Consider the following 20,278-nt stretch of genomic DNA (forward strand, 5'->3'; position numbering starts at 1 on the left):
TTGTTCCCATTGTGTCCATATTGGGGCCCATGGGGCTTCCACATCACAGACCACACACACCATCCAGGGTGTTTACCCACCACGTGTCACAATCCACACCTGTAGGCTGTCCTCTATATCTACCAACCCTGTCCACCTCCACAACTATACCTGCCATACTTCCCAATATTCCCATTCCATACTTCACTAACAAGGGCAATGTGGTCCCAACAAGGGGATTCACATGTGACATATCCATCTATGTTGCACACACTGACAGCTCTAGATATCTGTGTGTGTTGCTATGTGTGCTGTTCCCTCGCACATAGCATGCAGCACTGTGGTGACAATATAGGGGGCATGTATTTACATACATATATGTTTGTGTGTGTGTTTGTATATATGTAGACATGTGCATATAGGTATATATCTATATATGTATATATATATATATATATATATATATATATATATATATATATATAATATCTATATGTGTTTATATAGATGTCTACACATGGGTATCTGTATATTTGTGGACATACATGTATATATATATATATATATATATATATATATATATGTGTGTGTGTGTGTGTGTGTGTGTGTGTGTGTGTGTGTGTGTGTGTGTGTGTGTGTGTGTACATATGCATACCAATATATGGGTACATTCAGACATCAGGTCCAGAATGTTACAACACCTTCCTACACAGCTGCACTGTTCCGCCTTGCTACAACACAGACAAGTGCCACATTTGGACACAGCCTGACATTAGGGGGTATATGTAGGGGCAGATTACAGGTAAACCTATTACACACATATGACATTCCTGCATGCTACAATACAGGTTAACCTGAGTATCCTGCAAGAGGTGGGCTATGGAAGCCATGTGTCCATCATTATGGCATTACGTCCACCACCAGCTATTGGCCACAGTAATATACATACTTCCCCTTACACAACACACACATCTTATCAGTCAGTGCTGCTCTGCACAGTTGATGGGTATGGCCCACTATCCACAGGTACAGACTCTATTCTCCTTAGCTGTTGTTCAGTGGAACATCATTACAACAACAACACCTGATGGCACATATAAATCATTCCACATCATCTATCCCATTATTATTGACCAAGTACTACAGTCAATTACATGCATATATACTTCACATACCTGTTGTGGGAATGATGTCTCTTCTGAATAGTTTGCTGGATGTTTTTTTTGTGTGTGTTTGTTTTTGCCTTTCAAGCACTCTCTCTCTCTCTTTCTCTCTCACTCTCTCGGTCTCCCTCCAGTAAAAGGATTGAGCTGCTTGGAATAGATTGCAGCATGGCTTTTATAGGTGATGCACATGATCAGGTGATGGCCTCTGCACTAATCAGTCTCCTCCACTTGCTACCTGTATACAGCATGCTGTGTAGTACTTCCAATTACCACTGTCATGGCAACCAACTACTATAAATCCCTACATCATATGGGTGTGGTCCCTTTACCTTTCCTGTATGGTGGACATCCTTCCTGTGTGTGAGCAGCAGTGTTACAGACAGCAGGTAGCAATACCTCTTACAAGAGAACCTGCACACTCAGGCCAGCTACATATTTGTAGGAAGTTCCAGAACTACAGACAGAGTGTGAGTAGTGTTGTTGTATGCATTGTATAGCAGCAGTGTTACAGGGTTTGTGTGTACATACTAGTTTAACTTGGAATGCAGTCTGTCTGCATACCTCTCAACTGTGGGCCTATCCACTTGATAGACAGAGGTGTGCCTATTATGTTTTGTCTGTCCACCACACAGGTCTTGTTTCAGATATATCACTGGCAGTGCATGTGTTGAGTGCTATCAGTACATGGCTACATCCCTGTCTGTTTCTAACATCATATTCCTGACTAAGGGTATGTTGCAAACTATCCGGTAACACCAGCAACTTGCTTAGTGTATGACAACAGTATTTCACATATGGGTCTGTGTTCCAGCCTCTGTCCTCCACCTAAATACCAGGCTTTGTACATATGACATGCTGTCAGTGGTTGTTATGTTGTGGGCTGTGAGTATGTCATGCTGCCATTCCTGCCATCAGTCCACTGCTGTTGTGGCCCCACACATATTGTGGGATTGGGTCCATATATGTGTGGGCTTCATCTGCACAATACATGTGTGCCCTTATGCAGTCCAGAGGTCAGTGTATGTTACAGTGGTATATGCCCCTGTATGACAGGCTATGGGGGGGGGATGCACCATAACTAACCTAGGCTGTTACATGTGAGGGGTATCAGGAGTAAGCTGCCTTAAGGTATCTGGATGTACATTACCATATAATTCACCTAGGTTAAATGCAGGCCTACTGCTTCCTGCCATACAGACTGTTCTGTTTGTCACTGTGATTGTGATGGTGTCAGTTATGCCTTGTTATGTAACAGATACATCACATTGTGTCAACTGAGGTCTTTACCCCCTAGGGACTGTGTACAGAGTGTAGTTAGAGGCTGCTGGACTATAAATCTGCATTACTTACTGTTGATTGATTGTTATCCTGTGGCCCAGTCTGTCTTTATTATTGTACTACTTAAAGGCCTCGGCCTGGACAGCAACATATGTAAACCTTTCCAGACTACTGTATTAATATAACTGTTTCACAGTTGCATTACTCTGTTTATATGTATGTCAGAGTCTAAACAGCTATGTGACATGGCATATACAACTGTAATAGTACACAAATAAAGCTTTCCCATGTATGCAAATCTGTGTGTAGTGTTATATCCTTTGACCTCTCTGTGGGTATATGTTGCAGGCAACAATTGTCATTTGTATGGGTGGCTCATACAGTGTTCAGTTAGTAAGGTGGCAACTGTAGGCATAGTGGCTGTTCCGTATTGTGTGCACCTTTTACATATGTATCTTCCTATACATATCTCTGTGTGTGTATGTGCAGTTACATATATATATATATATATATATATATATATATATATATATATATATATATATATATATATATATATATATATATATATATATATATATATATATGTATCAGCATATATGTGTCTGTGTACATCTATCTTAGGAATGTTGATTGCTTCCGCATTATACATTCCCTATGGTAGCCAGGCTATACCACATGCTATGTTACTTATACCAGCCTGACATCATACAGGTGGGATGGAGTATTGTTAACATCTTGTGCCCATGTTGTGTCAGGTCCTGGTTATGGGATTTGCAACAGTTGGTAGTGTATTGCAGGGCAGACGTGTTTGGCTGTGGGGGGGATTATCTATATGTACAAGATGTATGTTGTTTGGGCCCCCTCACCCCCATTAACAGTGCATGTGGACATATATGTTTTTGCTATGTTCTCATTTATATCTATAGATATATGTCTGTATATATATATATATATATATATATATATATATATATATATATATATATATAGTTATGCTTACATAGATATATAGCTATATATATATATATATATATATATATATATATATATATATATATATATACACATGTATAGATATGTTATATCTATTTAGATATAAATATATATATATATATATATATATATATATATATATATATATATATATATATATACACACACACACACACATACATCTACATGTTTAAATACATTTCTTGTACTGTTGAATGACTGGGCTGGATGATATGTTTTTGAAAACATCACGGTTATGTATATCTGACATGGCTTAGTGGTAAATCACTTTGGGTATGGTGTGCAGGCTCCTGGGTTCAAGAATTGCAGAGGCTGTTTATTTTGTTGCTGGGCAGAGCAAGGGCCAGTGACTAAGGCACTTTTAAGCAGTTGTCAGCAGGTTTCTGCGGGTTTGTGCAGAGGTAAGCACTGCTAACTTCTGGTGACAGTTTCTTATACTCACTTAGCTTCTAAATTGCTTAACCTGTGTAGGCATTGCTTTCCCCCATGCAAACAAGCTCAAACCCACTTACTGCTGCTTAAAAGTGCTTACTCCAGCTTACCCCGTGCTAATTTCTTTAAAAGAAAAGAAAAAAAGGGTTAATAGGAAACTGGTGAAAAAGGGGCACAAAGAGAGAAATACATTAGGGAAAATAGCTAGGGATGTGCAGGAGGGTGTAGGGAAGATCCATAGCTGCCAATTTCCTCTACAGCAACAGCTGTGCATATACACTGAATTTGGAGGTATATTTGGACACTCAAACCCCTGAGTGAGGGGTGATGACAACGATAATATGTTGTGATGCCAATTAGACCAGATTACATGTGTCCAGTGGATATGTGTGCAAAATGGACAGCTATGTATGGGGCAATATTTTTTTTGTGGGAACAGATTGCCCTTTTCTTTTCTTTCAGGTGAGAGTGGGATGTTGGGGAGGGATAGTAGCTATATTTGGGGAGGTAGATTGGGTAGGTTAACAGGCAAGACAAACAAGATGCATACAGGGGTGGTATATGACACATGTGGGGGGTAAACACCTTGATGGGGAAGGGTGTTGGGAAATCAGAAGCCCATGAGCCTCCTAGTGGAAACAGTAGGACTGATGTCCCCACCCATGGCCAGTCACTGCTGCACCTTCACAGCCCCCAAGGTGGCTGTGCTGGGAGCTGAGTCGGAGAGCTAGGTCGACCCTCTAGTTGTGACACATGGCCCTCGAGCTGGTGTAGCAGATCTCCAATCTCCCTGAGGAGCTCGCTATGCACCACGACCCAGATCTGACGACAGGAGACAGGTTCCTGTCTGCGCCCGCCCCGGGGGGAGAGCCCAATCCCCTAAGGTGGTTCCACCCTAAGGTGGTGCAGGCCCAATGGACGAGGAGGTCCCGGGTTGGGCCCCAGATGTGCTGGTGCCTGATGCCACAGCCAGCTGAGGTGGGACAGGTGGGTCCGCTGGGACCCGCATTCCCATACGTGCTATGGTGTTTTTGGTTTATCAACATATGTGGATTAGTAATAGTCATCACATTCCAGGATTAGGTATAACAGCATGCATAGATATTCCCATTAACCCCGACACCAGATATGGAACAGTTGCATAGCAAATAGAACACATGCATATATGAGACCACAATGGTAATAACAACAGCATGCAGGTACATTGATGGCACCATGCCACCAATGTTGGATTATTTCAACATAGCACATGCATAGAAACAGATTTAAATAATTATCAAACAGTAGGGCATATGTCCCAACATTACAGTGGAGTCATCACTTACCGATTGAGGTGGGTATTTAGTGTATTGTTGGAGATATGGTGGGGGGGAGAAAGATGTCAATTAACAATTAGTATATTACTGTAGTTCGCATTACTTTCCAAGTCAGTGCTGTTATCTGTACCTTACAAGTATTACTACACTACCCTATTGCCTTAGTTTGGACAGTGATATGGCTGTCGACAACTATATACATGGACTGGTTTTACCTGTAGTATACACCTCTTACATGGTATATCTGTGGAGGAATTGTTTATTAACACTAACTAACTGTTTCTACACATACTGCCAGATTCCAGGTTGATGTTATGCACATACCTGTCCATCTCTTTTTGAACATGTCTTGACCACATGCAGGTGAACTGGGACATGTGTAAACTATTGTCCTCTTCAACCTTTAGTGACTTACAGCACTCATATACAGGATTTCCTAGACATATTATTTAGCACAGTGTGGGTGACAGTGATCAGTGAAACCTTATTATTCAGAGCAACTGCAACACTCACAATGCCATTCAATACCAGAGTAAACAGTACCAGTACAGGGTATCAAGCTTTTATTTCTAGGCACAGTGTTCATATCTGACGGACCTGTGGGAGAAATGTTTGTTAGCACTACCTGACTGTTGCCACACAAAGTACCAGAGTTCTCATTAGTATTACGCACTTACATCTCAACCTGTCACTGTACATACTCTGGTCACAGCTTGACAAAATGGAGGTGTAGATGGGGCATACTTGGCCTAATACTCTCATAACATTTTGGGGAGTTGCTAGTGTGACAGGTTTGTTTTTATAGGTGTGTGACAATCAGCTGTATTTCCTGTCTGCTGCCTAAACATCTGAGATCACCCCACTGATTTCCAGGGGGACAGGGTGACCGGCAGCAGATATGGGCCAATATACTGGACATTCTGGGCATATCTGTACAGTTGTGGGGTTTGATTCTGTATGCAGCCTACTTCCACTCCCAGGATTCAGACCATGGCTGTGTCTGCTAACACTGAAACACTGTCCGTCACAGTTGTGTGTGCTATATGGATATTGCTGTATATCTCTTATCTGATTTTGTGTATAATTCTCCTGTGGTTTTACATTCTGACCTTGTATTACATCACTGTTATACAGGATTTCCTAGACAGTTATATTATGTAGCAGAGTATGGGTGACAGTGATGAGTAATACCTAATTATTCAGAGCAACTGCAACACTAACAATGCCATACAATACCAAAGTAAACAGTACCAGTACAGGGTATCACTCTTTTATTTCTGGGCACAGTGTTCATATCTGATGGATCTGTGGGAGCAATGTTTGTTAGCACTACCTGACTGTTGCCACACAAAATACCAGATTTCACATTAGTATTATGTACTTACATCTCACTCTGTTTCTGTACACACTCTGGTCACGGCTTGACAACATGGGGGTGTAGATGGGACATACTTGGCACATTACTCTCATAACAGTTTGTGGAGTTGCTAGAGTGACAGGTTTGTTCTTATAGATGTGTGACAATCAATTGTATTTCTTGTTTGCAGCCTATACATCTGGGTCATCCCACTGATTTTCCAGGGGGACACAGTGGCAGGCAGCAGATATGGGCCAATTTACTGGATATTCTGGACATATCTGTACAGTTGTGGGGTATGATTCTGTATGCAGACTACTACCACTCCTGGATTTGAACCATAGCTGTGTGTGCTAAAAAGATGACAGTTCACATCTCAGTTGTGTGTGCTTTTTGGATTTTGTTGTCCATCTTTTCACTGTTTTCTGTCTTTGTTTCTCCCAGTGGTACTAGCTGACCTCTGGGGATTACACCAGTCATATACAGACATTCCTACACATTTTTTTTATGTTGCACTGTGTGGGTAACAGTGCTTAATACAACAGTACTATTAAGTGATTGCAGCTCTACATTACCATATGATACCAGAGTAAACACATGTAGTCCAGCAGTTAGACTTTCATTGTCAGGCTATTATGCTTTTATTTACATACAAACTATATGTGACTCTTCCTGCCATATTTGCTGGTGTATGCAGTACTTGCCTTAAACAATGCAGGTTTTATACAGGCAATTGACTTACTAATACAATTAGATTTATTTCCTATGATAGTACATGCAAGAGTATTACTAACCTGCCTCACGTTGCAACCTCTTCAAGCGACAGCCATGGGCCTCCTGGTTCACAGCCCACTCACTTGCCAATGTGAAGGACATAAGAGGAATATTTAGCCATACCTATCCATAATATACATGACCTGGCAATTATTAAACAGGTAGTGGAGTGATACTTATACACTACTGGGACCTCCCCTGTTGTCCTGGCCTCTTGGATCCACTGATCCAAGAGATCCCACTTTCATCGCTTCAGGTCGGCATAGTGATGCCTGACCTGCACACCAGTTTGGGGTATGCCAGTGGCACTGGTGAGGTCATGAGCAAGATGATCCCAGGCTTCTGCTTTATATTGGGAACCCTGGTACTGGCCCTGCAGCAGTCTCTGCTCATGGTCTTTGACAAGGAGTCCTGCCATGACTCTGAACTCCTAGATGCCCCAGTGCTGTGCCCAAAAGCACACTCCCTCTCCCATTCCAGACACGGTGCCTGCAAGGAGAAGCTACAACCAGTTATGAGATGTATTCCTGCCTGTTGGGTTTAAATAAGACAGATTCCCCGCACTTTGCATTATTGGATGGTTTTGAAAATACTAAGCTATGGGCAAACCTGTTTCCTAAGGTTGGCATTGTTTAAAGTGGTATACCAATGGGCAAATTGAGTTAGCTGGCTTACACATTGCTTACACCTACTAAGCTGGCCTGCGCAATGCTTAGCATTGCTTAATATTTAATTTTCATTATATTTGCTTTTTGGCATTAATTTATTATTCATTACATGTTATATATGTGTCTGGTATCCATGATTCATGTGTACGTACATTGTATGGGATCCTTGTGTTTATGGGGGCTTCAATACATTATTACAATTACACCTCACATCTGGGCTTACTGCAGTACTCCAGTTCACATATCTGTGTTATGTAGTAGGTTATACAACATAAGACTGTATATAGATTCCTTTCACATGTTCAGTTTGATTTTCCCATAGTGATGATTTGTTTGGTGATACCTCTGTCTTATGTAATGTTGTGATGGCTTAGTGGTAAGTCACTTTGGCTATGGTATGCCGGGTCCTGGGTTCGAGACTTGCAGATGCTATTTGTTTTGTTGCTGGGCAGAACAAGGGCTGTCGCATACCGAGTTATTAAGGCACTTTTAAGCACTTGTAAGTGGGTTTGCTCGGGTTTGTGCGAGGTTAAGCAATGCTAACCTCTGGTTAAATATGCTTACAGAGAGTTAGCTTCAATATTGCTTAACCTGTATGCAGATTGTTTACCCCCTCGCAAACAGGCTTAAAGCAGCTTACTAGTGCTTACATATGCTTACTTCCACTTACTACTGCTTACTAATGCTTACAGATGCTTAGTAGTGCTTATTCCTACTTACCACTGCACTAATTTAGACAGTAATATCTAATCGTTATTGGGAAGGTGGGGGTTTGGATGCTGTATGGAGTTATCATTCATTACACATTTTGCCTTACAATTGTATCCCTGATTCCTGTGTAAATATACTGTATGGGGCACATGTGATAATCTGTGAACTTTGCAACATTATGACACTGACACCTCACATCTGCATTTAATGCAGTATTCCACTTCACAAATATATTTTATTTAGTAGGTTATGCAACTAAAAATATTGGTCATAAAGTGATTTGACATGGAAAATGGAATGTGCTGCAGTGGGACTTGAACCGTGAATGAATGCTCGTAAGGCAAATACTCTGCCCACTACACTATTGCTACACTGCTTCATTTGCATATATATATTGCTTTTTATCCTCTTCTGCCATTTAAGCTGCATTAACTGTAGCTAAGCGATGGGCAAACCCGCGCACCTACCATTAAATTTAATCTGTTTCATAAAAAAATAAAATATCTTTATAGTGTTTTTTTTTCACTATTCACGTGGGGGATGCTGCTGGGGGTATGCGTACACCTATGAGCAGTCTCGCTCATTCTTTTAGGACTTGTCTGCTGTTCTTCATTGCAGGGGTGTGTATATTCTGAGAGCTCTGCTCTCAGATACACCCTCTGCACTCTTACACGCTCCATGTAAGATTCGGAGCTCAGGCAGCATGCCTTCATTAATATGCATGGCGCACTGCCGTCCTGCTCCTAGACAACCGCTTCCATGCAGGACTAAGCTAGTCCTGCATGGGAGAATAGTAAATCCGGGGGCATGTTTTATTTTACATGTTATTCTTTTATTATTTTTTGTTTCATGTTATAAAATACATCTTTTCGAGAACCCTTCATTTTAAACAGTGTGAGACACAAAGTATGGACAAACATTTTAAACTGACTGCTTTACTCATTCAGACATCTCCTTAACTTAATCCCACAGAGCCTCTGGGCTAGATGATGTTTTTTGGTGTCTCAGCACCAATGTCATATACCTTTTTTATCAGCTCATTCCCTGTTTGCTGTCTATTCATTTATCTTTGAGATACTCTGGTAGAATATTCTGGTAAAGCAAATTAATTAATTCCTGTTATTAGTTTATGCATTGAGTAGGTTTCAATCCCTACACTATTAAAGAAGCTCTCCACAGCCAGTATTAACTATAAGATTGTCAGTACAATAGTCTTTCCTCTTAAAATGTACCTACACTATAAACAGTTTTGATAACCGTGCTTCTTTTTACTAAGTAACTCACTAGAAACTAGTCTCACAACAGCCCCAGAATCCAAAAGCCCTATAGGCACTACATTTAGAAACCTTGTACATTTCTGCAGTGTCACTTGAATCAGTGTTTTGCACAAGAGACCACATTAGACACTGCAAACTGGTTTTCTGATCTGAGGTTGTGAATCAACTGTACAATATATTCCATGGGCTTCTTTTACACAGTACAATCTCTTACCAAACATCCATCTTCACTGAATTTGTAACAGCTGAACAATACTTGATTGCACTTTGTCATCATACGGACACTACTTATTATCTTGGCATTATTTTTTAAAACCTTTCCTGTTAAAAGAACAGTCTAGAAGTCTGAGTAATCGGATCAGAGGTACACAACTGCAGCAGTGACAAGTGTCCTTCCTTCATGATTACCAGGCCTTCCAGGGCCATTGAGTGTTTTGGCTAATTGTTTTTTAGAATTCAGTGGCAGTATCTTTAGAAGGGTTCATTAACTAGTAATGCCACCCAAGGAGGACTCTATGATCACAGCTGCTTTCAACTAGGTGTATCTCTTGAACCTGGGATTGCCTTAGCTTCGTAGCTGATCGTAAGCTAAAATGGAAGGTGTTACCAGTGTCTCCCACTCATGTTGTACTAATGTTTTAATCTTCATTATGTGGCAACTACTGGCGTGGTCAGATAGGAAACCACCTAAGAGATTTGAGATGCTCTAGACCATTTTGCTGGCCATGGGACTTATCTATCACATTTTATAGAGTCTTGATTCACTAACCAGAAAAAGTACAACAGAACTTGCCCCCCAACCTTCCCCCCAGACTCATGGCAGCTCCCATTTTGGTGACTCAGTGGTTTGTGAGTCCCCAGAATAGGAGTGTTATTACAGTGGATCAGGTCTGTGTAATCAACTTGTAAGAAAATAATCATTATATATATAGAGAGAATGAGAGTTCGACAGACAGATATACACACGTGCGCACACACACACACACACACACACACACACACACACACACACACACACACACACAGACATACACACGCACACACACACACACACACACACACACACACACACACACACACACACACACACATGCACATTATTATAAAATGACTAATGCCTGATTCCAAACATGTACTAACACAAATGAGGATGGTGTCTGCCATGGGTCCTGCATGGAGTAAAGCAAATCCAGCTCTCCTCACTCCTGTTGATTGATGTTCTGTGTTTCCCTGGACTGTGACTGATGAACTGTAAAATGTGTGTGCATGTGTATATGTGTATATAGACAGACACTGCTGCCGACACACACACACACACACACACACACACACACACACACACACACACACACACACACACACACACACACACACACACACACACACTCACATTACATTTAATAAACTCAGTTATGGTTGTCACCCATTCTGATGTGTCAAAAAGCTACTGATGCAACCCCTCCCTGGAGCAATTATTATTCATTCAAATGACACAGAAAAAGTAGATGAACAGCTGTTAAGACTATCAAAAAGAATCCCAAAGTGCCATGGTGTTAGCAGTCTAGTCAGATATACAGATGCATTTTTTGTGACTCTGAAATGTGAATCTGTAATGTGTGATCTTGCAATTTATCTGTGTTAATGAGTTAAGCTGTACAGACATGTACAGCTGATCTCTTAATGAAAAAGGGTTCTCTCTTAGTTCATTGTTTTACATTTCATTTTGAAATATTTTAATAATTGATTCAAGGTCTGTTACCTCTTAGAGAGTCTGACAGTTAGTGCCAAGGATTAAGGCTTTGAGCTTTTAATGAGCTTCTCTCTAGTCTAGGGTTTGAATCCTTTAACTTCCATTTGCCTATTGTGAGCAAGCCACTTAACCAGAAAGAACTCTAGGGCCACTGGAAAATTGGGATAGGGTCCTCAGTGGTTGCCTAAGAACATATGAGATCTACTCCAGTCCAAGCAGTACAAGGCCAGGTTAAAGTAATAATAAAGTGTTTATAGTCATTCCATGAAACCAGCTTGCTCTATATTATTTCTTAATGACAATTAATCCACCTGATTGAATAAGTACAACCTTCCAAATGCTTCTTTATTGCCTGCTACCAAGGTGAACTATACTGACACACACGCATCCATGTATAGATAAACACACACAGACTTGTTTATGGCTTTATCTTTTTAAAGACCTGATGAGATATTTTGGAAGGACATACTTGTAACTCATCATTACTCAACCAGCCACATGCAGCCTACCTGGGCAATAACATTTAATCTGGACAAAATAATGAGGGACTGAAGTAACAAGAAACATTTCACACAGATGAGATGCAAGGGTGCTGTGAGGAGGAAACTTTACTTTTTGTCTCATAGGTCAGGCGACTAAGTTTAAGAGGGCAGGGCAATGTTTTGGTTGTGCTTGTAATGTGCATAGAAATTATTTACAACAAATCCCTCATGCTACAGTTAAGGTCTACTTTTATTGCACAAATAAATTCATGTTTGTGGTACTGCACAATTGCCCACACGCAGTGAGCGTACAGCAGTGACATCCCATTCCTATTTAACTGTGCTTAGTTTTGTTTCTATACCTCTGAGCTTTAGACTGGTGCGGTAAAATGGATATCTATGGAGTCATTTAAATATATTACTTGCAAGGAAGCAGTTACATTTATTTTTATTTATTCTTTCTTGACCAGGTTACTCCCAATACACCAGTGGCCTCATTGCAGGGGAGACCTGAAATGGCATTTATACTAAGGGGAATCTTGCCAGGGCACTGGGGGACTTCTGCTACTCTGTTTTTTTAAAACAATTTATTCGTAAACCAGTTAATATAACAGTAAAGTGTACAATAGTCAAACACGATGAAACAAAATTACATTAAATTAATAGGAAAACAGGATGCAAACAGAATATATACCCAGATAAAAAAAAAATGTTTATAAATATAACCCACTCCTATCATTATATCTCCAACCAGGTATACTATATACAATATGCAAGAAGAGAACTATTTACATTTGCAAAGCCATGTAACTATATATCTAAAATCATATAAATTAAAGCATATAAAAAATTTGTAACATGGAATAGAAAATGCAAGGCATCAAATCAAGAGCTATACTGAATATGTTGGGTCTATATTACAAGCGCGGATGCTTAGGTTGTCAAATACAGCATGATCGACACCTATTAAGCAAACGCACAATTCACTGAAACCTCAAAACGTGGAAATACAGATGACTGAATTGTTTTGTTTGGCCAACATCGTTCCACCCAGTGATGAAAATAAAACATACTTCCCACTACACCACTTGCTACATACTACCCACCCAAACAAAATAAATAAACTACATACATACACTAACCTAAACCCTACTTCTAACCCTACACTAAACCTTACATACATTACTATTTATACACATACCTTAACTCGCACCCTAACCCTAAGGTCCGTAACTATTGCACACTTACCTTAATAAGCTATACCCAAACAAAATAAATAATCCACACACATACACTTAACAAAATCCTACTTCTAACCCTTACATACATTACTATCTATGCACTTACCTTAACCTGCACCCTAACCCTAAAGTCCGTAACTATCGCACACTTACCTTACGGAGCTATACTGCAGAAGGGCCAATTATGCCGAATCGGGATTTCGAATTTCGCAGTTTCTGGCATTTGGTGTACTCGTAGTTCACTTAATAGATGTCAAACATGCTGTATTCAACAACCTAAGCATTCGCGCTTACAATATAGACCCAATATGTCATCTTCATAAAAGAAAAATCATTATAAATCAGGTTTATAGAGCATAAAAGCAAGATGATTTTCCGACCTACCTGGACTTCTACTACTAGTTTTAATAGGTGCTATAGGATCTTTTACATTCACCTGAGTTACCACCAACTCAGACAGATGGGACCTTGGTTTAACATCTCATCCAAATGTGAGTATATGCTCATCTATGAATGCTTATAATTATGTGTTTCTGTATATGTCTGCATTAACATATATGTATATGATATATGTATGCACTGCATTTCACTATATGTGCTGTACCTGCACACACGCAGACGCACACAGGAGTAGTTATACACCAGCAGATATATAAATATATAGGGTTGCACTATGGAAAACATTTAGCCACTGACAAAAAGAAAAAAAATAAACTTCATTGCACTGCATTTATCATATCCACAGAAGAAGAATTTACTGCAACCTACATATGCATGCATACACAAATATGTAGGGGTGTACCATGGAAGTCATGCAGCCGCTGATAAACAGCAATATAATTACATTGCTTTTATTATATTTCTGGCAGCACAAGTTACTTCAGCTTGTACAGTAATGGTTGTCCTCTCTCTCTCTCTCCAGCTTGTTAGCCTGTCACTGGATAAAAAAACTATGATACATCAATGAATACAAAGAGGGCAATGCTAATATCTGCTTTGTGTTTAGACAAGTGGAACAATTTACTACTTTTTCATTTCTGTTCTGTTCAGTCACATTCAGATGCTAAACCCTACCAGCCATGAATCAGTCACATGAAAGGTTTGAACTGTGTTTACTGTAATCTTAGCCAGGTAAAGCCTTCAGAATTTTAGTATTGTTACACAAGTTTAGGATTACAGTGGTATATAGTTACTTCCATTACATTTCTTATATTGCTTTTCTCCTACTCACTTGTACAAGTCAACAATAGCCTTGTTTTATCACAGACAATAGGCTGCAAGAAGCTTTCTAGTAAAATGAAAGCTGTGATAAAGTAACCTCTCGAAAGAAACATTTTACATTGAAGTGCATTGTTCAAATCTCTCTTAGGATTAAAACGGATTTCCCAGTATGAGAATAAAAAATACTGTATGGACAGTATTTTAATCAAGAGTGTACTGTCTAAGGAAAGAGGTGCCATGTTACAGTACTATTTTTCCCTTTCTCTGTCCTATTTGTTTTGATTATTACTGTCTTTTACGTGGTCACTAAGTCATAGGTGGTAGATAATGGATCTTTCAGTTTTTTCACCCCCAAGGCCATCCTAATCACTGCCAAAAGCTGCAACTTTACAGGGCTGAGTTAATAAGGGTAACCACCTGCAATGCTCCTCTCTGTGAATCTTTGACATCCTTGTAGCCAGCGACGTCTATTCAAGATTCCCACATATAATCTGCAAGAGACTTTCTTTTTTAAAGCAGAGATGTTAAGCTCTAAGTCTGTAAATCAGTAGAGGCATTTAGTATATTTCTTCATGATGTATCACACAGTGTTATTTCATATTTGAATGTGAATTTAGCAGATATCTTGGTAACAACCACAATAAGAATCATCATTATTAAGTAGCTAAATAGATGCCCTTCTGCCAGTTTGTGGTCATATTTAGGAAGAACACACTGATGATAATTGACATCTTACAAAATGTGATTTTATTGTAAGTTTGTTGCACAGATAGGCTGCTTCAAATTAGCAAAAAGATTAGTCTTGTTTTTGGTCATGTTCTGAAGCAAATTTGCATTTTAGCTTTCTCTGCATACTAATTTGTTAATACACAGAAGTGAAAAGTCAGTTTAGATGGTGATTTGTATGCTTTCCATCGCTGTTTTGCTGTTGCCCCTTGCACCACGAGTCAAGACATAGTTATACAAACACCCCTCTAGCTAGCATTTGCTTTGCTTGTTAACCTCCTTAATGCCAAGCCGAATGTTCTGCTTCATCTAGTGCATTGTCCATCAAGGCAACATTTACCTAGCTCAGATCCCAGGTGGAGATCCTACTTGGAAAAAAGATACCAGTATTCATTCCTGATGAGACATATTTAGTTTGATGACTTTCCCCTCTGCAGTATAAATTCTGCCTCTAGACTATTGGTACCATTGACTAACATTGACGTGACACCCTCAAAAGAAGGCTGATGACAATGATTATAGCATATATCTTGTTATGTAAAGTAAGTATTGTCTCTCTTCCATACTAGCATGTGTGATGGACTCAGTTTAAATATATTTAAGAGCTTGTTGTCAAAGGATATTTCAGGAAATTTCTCTTCTGTATATACAGGCATGTCTGCAACAGTGGAATACTTCACCCCACCAAGTAAAAGAAAAGATTAGAGAATACTTTATCCTTCCATCATTCAGAGAGCCCTGCACATTCATTTTCATCCAGCAGATATGCCTTGCCTTTCTCAGTTTAATTTCTCAATGTCTTTTGGGTTTTTATATTCATGGCAGGAATGGGCCCCCATTACTAAGTAAGGGTACAATTAAAGTTCATGAAATCAGTATTTTTTCAATCTTTGTTGTTAGCCAAAAGTGGCATATGTCTCAACCGTACCGAATTACTCGGTAAAAAAACAAATTTTGGGGTTAAATAATGGGGTGCCATGATTCCCGAGTGGCACCCCTTCATTTCCGATTTATTTTTAAACATTTATTTAAAAATGTGCAGTTTTGCTGACGTCATCACATGCGCAATGACATCAGCAATGTCAGCTCTGCCAACCAGTCGGAATTCAGCTCAAGCCCACGCAGGGCACGTATTTCCGGCAAAAGCGAGCGGGAACTGTTTGGATTTATTTATTCTGCTGCTACTAGCTTCTCTTTAGCATGGAGGGCTGCTCTGCTTGGATTTAAACATGAGAGGGAACTGTTTGGATGGCTTCTCTTTAGCATGCCATGGAGAACTACACTGCTTGGATTTATTTATTATGCTGCTTATCGTGGAGATTTATTTATTCTGTCATGAGCAGATTATGCTGGCTGGAACTGGAGGTAAGGTGTGTGTGTTTGTGTGTGTGTGTGTGTGTGTGTGTGTGTGTGTGTGTGTGTGTGTGTGTGTGTGTGTGTGTGTGTGTGTGTGTGTGCAGAGTCTAGGGCAAAAAAAGATTGTAAGGGTGATTTATTGTCTTATGTGCATGCGAGAGCCGAGAAAAACTCTTAGGCTGAAAAGAGAAACAGCACGGCAGTCTGCAGACGTGCATGTAATGTATTGCTTTTCTGTTAAGCTTCTAATTCTGCAGAGTTTCAGAAAGTGTATTGGGTATTTGTGTTTTTTTCTGTTTAAGGCAAGCTGAAATGAGAAACGGGCCAACGTGGCAGTTGTTATGTGCGAGAATGGCAGAGTGCAGACGTGTTTATTTTATTTTGGGTCAGTACAAGGTATTGCAAAAAAATGCAAATGAGAAAAAGACCTTCGGTTGCTTAACTTACTTTATTGTTTTGTACTTATTACGTGATTTTTTTAAAGTTATGCAACTGATTATAGAACTACGGCAAATGGGGCTAGCTGAAAGCCAGGTCACAGGATGTCAATACAGTCATTATGTCTGGTTTCCTGTTAGCTTATTTGAACTTGTACTCTGTTCTTTTAGACTTCAAGTTTCAAAAGCAAAAAAGAGAAAATGCAATGCTAGTTACACAAGTGGGTGTGTGGGTGGAGTTTAAGAAAAGACACAGACACACAGTCACACACACACTACTAATTCTGGTGGTGCAGCAGCAGAAAGCGTATTTTTTTTTTCTGTTTAAGGAGTTATTCTGTGCGAGAATGGCAGTCTGCAGAAGTGTATTACTTTTCTGTGCTATTACGCTTCAGTTCTAATTGAGAAACTGCACTCTGCAGAAGTGTATTGCTTTTTCTGTTAAGCTTCTGATTGTTGTGTGGTATTGTTTACTGCAGGAGTCAATTGCTTTGTGTGTGGTATTGCTTAATACAAAAGTCAATTGCTTTGTGGTATTATTGCTTACTGCAGATAAGACAGCTCATACTTGTGGTCTGTTCCTCTTAAAATTTGTGGTTTCTGACAAATCAGTGAGAACTGAATTCAGTAAATAATGATGTTCCCTTTAAGTTTCAGTCATCCTATCTTTCAGGTAGTGCATGGTAACACAAAACATTTTATTCTAGCAACTTTTCTGGGATTATACAAGCAATGTTTAAAAAGTGTCCCTGATTTTGGGCCGTTGCGATCCCCCCCCCCCCCATAAATTTTGGCTTTTTCCAGATGTCTTGTGCTGCATAGCTTTTCAGAGGGATAGAACTTTAGTGCTGCTTATGTGAAGTCTATTTGTGTTAGTAGCACAACAGGTAGAATACTTGCTTTTAATGCAAAAGGCTGTGGCTTTTACTCCTATATTATGTAGCTAGATTGCTGATACTGCACTGTGTACTTTTGGGGTGTGGATGCTGTAGTCCTAAGAATGTCCTCTTTGGCGGAGAATGGAGATACCTAGTAACTATGAACCTGTTATCAGTTTGCCATCCATTCCCTATTGCAATATTAATAGCTTACCATTTTTAATGCAATATAGGCGATTTATTCCACAAGGGCAACAGGCACTTAACTTTTTAGATGAAGCAATGAAATATAAAGTTGATTGCTAGCAACAAGCTCTTCATTACTTACAGATCTCTTTAATGTGAATAATTTACATGACTTCTCCATTTGCAGAGATTGCGCATATTTATGGATACTGGTGGATTGTAAGGTTTGACTAAGGCTGTAATGATGGAAATGTTCTGAATTGGGGTACTGGGCAGTTTTATCATTATTGGTTTTTACATTTTGTTTCGCTGCTTACTTGGAAAATGTTCAAAACAAATTTAAAACACGCTCTAACAAGTGTGCTGTATTATACAAGGAATATAGCTTTTAAGAAGACAAGGAATATAATTTAATACAATCAGGAGGGTGCATCAAAAAACACATGTATGACAGTCCAAAGGTAATCTTTATCCACCACTGGCCAGATGCATTTTCTTTGGATGTGGTGTGGGTTTCAATGCTGTTTGAATGAATGTGACTTTCAAGGGGAGAGAAGTTTTAATGCCAAGTTTATTTCCATGGTGAGACAGTATTGATTTGTTTAGCAGATGTTTGTTACTGTTTGTGCATTACTGTGCTGCAAAATGTAAAAATAAAATCCAAATGATCATTGTAGAAGTAAAGCAGCATGCACACATTTGTGTTTATGGTAAATGGGGTGAAATAGCCGGGTAATGGAACATTGAAATGGCTGCAGGGGAACTCTGGTGCCATATTTTGGATGTCTGTTCTTCAGTTTGTGTTTGAAAGTTGGTATCCCACAAGTCCTTTGGAGTGGGTGGGGTTACGCAATTATGTATGCAAATTAGATGTTAATCAGCGTACAGATTTGTACCTATTTTTCATGGGCCTTGTCCAGATTTTTGATGTTTCCAGGTTGACAGATATGAATAGTGGTCTTCTCATAACCCACAATGAGCCTAGAAATGACTCCTCCTTTCTAATAATAGTTCAATGACATGAGCTTCATAAAGCCTTTCAGGCAATTAAAAAGTAATAGCAGAAATTATACATTGGTAATGTGTGCCTTGTCCATCTATTTTATTTACTACACATTTGGTTAAGTATATCTGGCTGTTAATAACTGTGTTAGATTTTTAACCCTGACTGTGAAAACATTTTTAAGTAAATGGTTTGTCGCTATAAAGATCTTTCCGACTAATTCAAAGGTTTCTTTTGTTTGTGTCTGCATGTGTGTATTTAAATATTTCTAAAAAAGTTTCTGTTTTATTACGAGTTTCTATCTTCCTATAGTATATCACTAGCTCATAATATTCAGTAATGCCATATTACACACATTTATAGACAGGACATGCATGATATAATTTGCCAGGGATTTGCAAAGGTGGTTATCTCAGAGGAATGGAACCCGAAGTTAGCATTCTTTGTTAACACCACATGTGAAATACAGTTGCAATAACCAATGACTGGGTGTGATATGCTGAAGATTTACCTTTGGGTGGTGTGGTTTAATCATGTGGATAAAGCCCTCATGATTAAATAAAGAAAACTGTGGGTAAATCTTCAATATATCACACCCAGGAGTTGGTTATTGGTATTATGCAATGACATTATTTAAGAAAGAGATTACTTACCTTTCTTAAATAATCCCCCAGATTTAATATTCCTCTGTACAGGACTAGCTTAGTCCTGCATGGCGGAGGCCATTTAGGAGCAGGACGGCAGCGTGCCATGCATAGTAATGAGGCACACTGCCTCAGCTCCTAGTCTTACATGGAGCATGCAAGAGTGCAGGTGGTGTGTCTGAGAGAAGAGCTCTCAGAATATACATACCCCCGCAATGAAGAACAGCAGAAAGGGGTACAAAATGAGCGAGACAGCTCACAGGTGTCCGCATATCCCCACCAGCAGTCCCCCTTGTGTACAAAAACAAAAGTATAAATAAATACAATGAACAAACCCTTAATTTGTTTTATTTTAAAATCCGATTAAAGCTAACCGTAG

Source organism: Protopterus annectens, chromosome 7.part0 (assembly GCF_019279795.1).
Source record: "Protopterus annectens isolate FY-2018-M chromosome 7.part0, PAN1.0, whole genome shotgun sequence".
In the NCBI taxonomy this organism is placed as follows: Eukaryota; Metazoa; Chordata; order Ceratodontiformes; family Protopteridae; genus Protopterus; species Protopterus annectens.